We start from the raw sequence: 6156 nt of genomic DNA, 5'->3' as shown, positions 1-6156 counted from the left end.
TAATCATTAGATTGTATAATTTGATGGGTGGGGGTGTGAGGGAAATGGAAAGAATTTGTTCTAATATTTATTAGAATATTTTAAACTAGTGAAAAACAAAAAAAACTGGAGCAGTATATTGACAACTACCAGAAATTCACACTCAAGGAGGGTCAGAGACCTAGGAGTAAAACCAAAGACGATAAAGTTCATCAGAGAAAAATTAGGAACAACTCTAGAATCCTTAACCTAGGGCATGAATGGGCTCCCAAGAACAACGGAAGTCCTATAATCTGGAGAGGATAAAATAAGATGAAGGGGATCTTCTAAACATCAAAGCCTTATGCAGTAAACTTCTCCAACATGGTAAAAGGGAAGACTACCAATTGGGTGGAAAATATTTAACAATGTTACATCTAATAAAGATCTCATATCTAAAACTTATAGAATAAATACTACAGCATCTCAACAAGAAAAAGGTAAACAATCCAATTACAAAATGGGTGCAAAATACAGATACTTTACTAAAGAAAGTCAGATGGCCAACAAACGCATGACAAATATCTTAAAAATCCCTGGTTATTATAAAGATGCAAATCAAAACAACAAGAGGTCCTCTCACCCTAGCAACCAGAACAAAGCTCAATAGGGCAGTAAACAACAAATGCTGCGGGGAGATTGAAACTCACATACACTGCTCATCAGAATATAAAATAGTACAACCACTATGGAAGGCAGTCTGCGGCTTCCTCAAGAAGTTGGAAACACATATACCATTTGATCCAGCCATCCCGCTATTAGGAGTATGCCCTAAAGAAACCAGAGTTGTGACACAAACTGATGTATGTACACTCATGTTTATTATAGTATTGTTCACAATAGCAATGAAATGAAAGCGGTCCAAGTGCCCATCAACAAACAAATGGATAGAAAATCTCTGGTACATTCATCTAATGGAATATTATCCCACATTGAAAAACAATAAATTTGTAAAACACCATAGAACATGGATGAGCTTAGAAGACTGAGTGAAATGTCTGTCAAAAAAAGGACAAATACTACATAAGATAGCAGTTAGAAAAATAAGATTGAAATGGGCGGGGGACAGGAAGAACAGGAAAAAAGAATATGCTTGGCTCCGGAAACTCTATGAATGTGGAGAAACAATAAAAGTCATACAAATATTCAGGTCTTTCGTTCACAGGGTCGCTAGGAATAGTCTATGACTTGATGCCACTTAACAACAACAACAACATAGAGGGAGTTGGCCAGAAAGTGGACAGAAAGTGATGCTACCAAGCCAAAAGTTGGTGATTTTAATCTGTGGCTCTTAGTCCTGGTTTTAATTGTTTTGGGTCATTCTTCCAAGTGGTATAGTACTGGTCTGTCCACTTGTTGTACAGAGGTAACTCACAGTTGCTGTGATGCTAAACACTGTGACACTAATGTGTCAAATGCGATAATGGTTACCTAAGGAGGACAGTGTTTGATGGAGCTCCATAATTAAAACAAGCATGGAAGCAGGAGTGGCATCCACTTCCTAAACAGCTCGCCTCCGGAAATTCTATTAACATGGAGAAATGATGAAAGTCATACAAGGTCTTTCGTTCATAGGGTCACTATGAGTCGTCTATGACTTGACGGCACCTATCAACAATAACAACATATAATGAACATTACACTGGAAAAGGGAAAGAAAGAACTATCTGAAAGTAAGGAATGATTAGGTGTTATATGTCTGACAATTAACAATCTGGAACAAGACATGTCTTACAAGTGACTTGGGGGAGGGAGGAGAAAGGAAAATGTGTACCAGTGAATGAAGGAAAACTCAATCTTTCTACAAACTTTAACAAAACTCACAATTTTTAAAAAAAAAAAAATTAAGAAGGCAGGGCAATCATGGAGTTGCACAATTTGATGGGTTGAGGGAGGGATGGGTAAATACAATGGGAAAGATAAAGAATGTATACAAACTTTGTAAGTAAACCAGTATAAAAGAAAATTTTATTAAAAAACCAAAATAGTAACACTTGAAAAAAATGAGTTACTAATAGTCATGTTGTTATTAGGGGCCATTGAGTAGATCCTATGAACAACAGATCTGAACCATATCCTATTCTGTAGAAATTATCTAAAATACAATGTACATGGCTGGTTATATCAAATAAATGCAACTGAAAGATTGTATAAAAAAAGTAAAAGGAGAAAAAGGAAACAAACAAAGCTACTATGACATTTAAATATATAAATATATAGAGTTCATTTTATTTTAGATGTTAATTTTAAAAAAATTTAGTGTGTTAATATTTATAATATGTCTAAATAATATTCTTTGCATCACTTAAATTTGAAATGTGAAACTTTGTTTTTTGACATAAAAGAGTCCACAAGTTTTCCAATTTATTTTGGAGAAACATTATTTAAAAAACAAACAAACATAAAAGAATTACTCAAGACTACTGCCTTAAGGCTGTAAACTTTCAATCTTTGGCAGGGCTGATTTGATGGACAGAACTCTGATTAAATTCCACTGAAAACCCAGACTTTGCTTATTCTGTAAACACCTCAACAAAACCCATTATTGTTCTAGTTTGGCTTTTGCTCTTTCTTTTCCAGCTGGGATCCAAACATACAGAACTGACTAATAATGGGAAAAGATTATACAGTCTTGAATGACTCATTCAAGGACCTTTAGAACATTTGTTTATACTTTGTTTTAGAATCAATTGGGTGAATTCTGGATTGTTTAGGAAATGAAAATTGCAGCAGAATAATAAGGATGCCTGAGTATCAGCTCTAACTCATTGCTGTAGGTCTTTTTTTAAAAGAAAAAACAAAAACAAAACCAAAAAACCCACCAAAACCCCAAAAACAAAACAACCACAGAAAGACATTTTAACATATTGATGTAATTTTTGAGTCATTAAAGAGCCTTTCCTCCGTCCCTTTATCTAGAATATTTTCTTCTCTTCTTGTAAATTGCTGTTTTGGGACACCTCTTTTTTTTTAATTTTTATTTTTATTATTTTGTATGTGTGTACCGTCAAATCGGATCTGACAGGTACAGGAGATTGTCCCTCCTTCTACGGCAGAGCATCTGGTGGATTCAAACTGTGTTCCTCTGGGATTGCAGTGCAGCTTCTTGTCACTAGGCCACCAGAGCTCCCCCGGGACACCTCTTTTTAAATTATTTCCTTTTTCTTTTTTATCTCCAAACTTTATTGCACTTGATCACGATCTGGACAACAACTTGTCCATTTCAACTTACAGCAACCTCAAAGTAGAACTGGATTTTATAAGCTTTTCAAAGTGCTGACTTTTCAGTGGATTGTCAAGTCCTTTCTTCTGAGATGCTTCTGAAAGTTCTTGACTCTCTAACCTTCAATTAGCAACCAAATATGTTAACTAGACCACACAGAAAGAAAGCCCCTTCCTCTGGAAAACACCTCACAGCTTTTCCAGTTCCTATTCCCTGATTTAGAATGAAAGCTCAATTCATATTAGCAAGCCGACACTTACCACCACATTAAAATTGTGTACCCTTCGCTATACAATCTCTTACCTCTTTTCCATTTTGGTTACCCTGCAAGACTAGGTCTTCTTCAATTGCTCCCTATGGCAAAGGTATTTTCTTCCCCTCAACTTGCTACCTAACCTTTCGAAACAGATGAAAAGCCATCTATTGCTGATTTTGACCAGTTCTAGTCTCTTTAAAGTTTTAATTCTATCTTTGTACTGTACGTAATGGAATATCCCAGCGATCCACCTTCAGAATCGGGCTCAATAAATATTTGTTGGAAGTTTAAGGGAAGCTATGCAGAAATAATAGATTCTTATACAACTGCACACTAAAAGAAAATTCAGGAAGAAAAAAAAAGAGTCTCTTTATTTGATATACTTTTATTTTTGTGTAACTCCCTGTGTATTTTTCGTATTCCCAGGAAGAAATCCCAAAATAATCTTCAAGTTACCTTCTTCCTCATGGAATCTATAGAAGTACAACCGAACACAATAGGTTTGTTTTTCCAGATTGTCAATAAAGATATTGAAGATAATTGTTTCTAAAACACTTTTTTTTTTATTTAGTTTGTTTATTTTTCATTTCAATGAACATCTACAGAGATTTTGGAATTCCATTCATTCATTGTTGCACCCTTCTCCCCGCACAAGCCCCCCCCCCCCCAAGCCCCCCCCCCCCACGTTTGCTCCTCTCCTTGAAAAGCAAAAGAAAAACTCCCTCACTGGTACACAATCCCTCCTGCACCTCCCCAAATCCCACCCCCTACCCCCAAATATAATCCACTCTGCAACCCTCTTTGCGTACACCTACAATAAAAATAATGCCCTAAAATATAATACTTTTAGACTATTCTCTCCCCCATAGACTTCAATGCCGTAAACATATTTCATCCAATTTTTCTCAGTCTTACCCCCACCCCAATGCCAGCCTCATTCTACAACAGTGGCACCATATAGCATTTGTCCCTTTGTGACTGAGATACCTCACTCAGCATAATGTCCTCCAGAGTCATCCATTTTGAATAATATTGCATGAGTTCCTTGTTTTTCAGTGCAGCATAGTATTCCATTGTGCGAATATACCACAGCTTCTCTACCCATTCGTTTGTTGATGGGCATTTAGGTTGTTTCCAACTCCTTGCTATTGTAAACAAAGCCTTGATAAACATGGGTATACATATATCTACTTGGATGTCATTTATGGTCTCTTTAGGGTATATTCCCAGTAGTTGAATTGCTGGGTCAAATGGTATCTTTATTTGCAACTTTTTGAGAAAGCGCCACAACGCTTTCCACAGTGGTTGCACCATTTTACACTCCGACCAACAGTGAATAAGGGTTCCAGTCTCTCCACAACCTCGCCAGCATAAAACACTTCTAATATGATGCATCCATTATAAACTTATGTTCAAAGAGACTTTTCTGGCTCATTGATTGTTCAATCTCAGAATCTACTAGAGAATATTTAATAGTGAATGAGTGAAGAAATGGTTGGGTGTGAATTTGATGATTTTCTAAAATATTTTTTAATAATTATTTTGGCATCATCTTCTAGATAGTAATTTAAACTTCCTAAATGTATAGAAATTAAGAGCATAATATTTGATATTTTTCTTAAAGACTGTCACATCAGCTTTGGAGTCAGATTATCTTCATCACACTCTGACTCTGTGGTCTTGGAAAATCAGTTGCGTGAGTCATCTATGCCTGTCTCTGTTAGACAGCAGCAACACCTCGTCTCAGGCTTGCTGTAAGATAAGGCTCATAATATAGGCATTCTATAAATGTGAGTCACCACTTTCAACTACTGCAAGCTTAACTCGTATTTGAGGTTAATGTATAGATATGGAAACGAAAATATTATCAGAATTATGATATCAATTCCCCACTTTTCAACTCAGATAGGGTCATCATCATCCCTCAGCTAACACCAAATCATTCAGCCAAGGCAGCAGTGTGCTCTCTGTGACAGAACAAGAATGTAAAAATGCCGGTGCACATTTTGTAAATAACCAGACCAGTCATAGTATAGTAAAAGAAGAATTTTAGGTTTCTTTGGTGAAACAAAAAGCAGATATAAAAGTTACAAAGATTTTAGATTTTCATTCACAAGGGTAAGAAAAGGGGGAAAAAACAGTCATTCACATTTTACACTATACAAGTTATAATATAAATACAGGAAAGTATTATGTGCATTGTAATGGAAGAGGGGGGAAATCCCTATTATGTCAACGCTTGTTCTGCATTCTAGAGCACTCAAAGATGGGGTTACAGTTAATGCACCAACAAAGGAAACTTGCTTAAAGACACTTTGTGTGACTGTAGCTACTGTTGTTCCTTCTAAACTTAAAAAGATTTCATGAAGAAGAATCAATACTGAATCTGCCTATTTGTTCTTTTTCTATTTTATCTGTCATCTACTCCTCTCAAGGTTACTCTCACTCAAGTTGGGGAAAGATTCCTAAATGCCTTCTTTCCATTACAGGTTTTTCTTTAAGCATTAAATTAAGTGGATAATGATCCAAAGTCAACTCCAATAGCTGCTTTACTCAAATAAAAGGAAGAAATGGAGCAGGAAGTGTTAGGAAGAAAGTTCAACACATACTTCATCTACTGGAAAGAAATGCCAATATTATCTCTCTATATATGTTCTTT

This window comes from Elephantulus edwardii, unplaced genomic scaffold (assembly GCF_000299155.1).
Source record: "Elephantulus edwardii isolate Elephantulus edwardi_28Jun2011 unplaced genomic scaffold, EleEdw1.0 scaffold00082, whole genome shotgun sequence".
Taxonomy (NCBI): domain Eukaryota; kingdom Metazoa; phylum Chordata; class Mammalia; order Macroscelidea; family Macroscelididae; genus Elephantulus; species Elephantulus edwardii.
Note: the sequence above shows the minus strand (reverse complement) of the source record.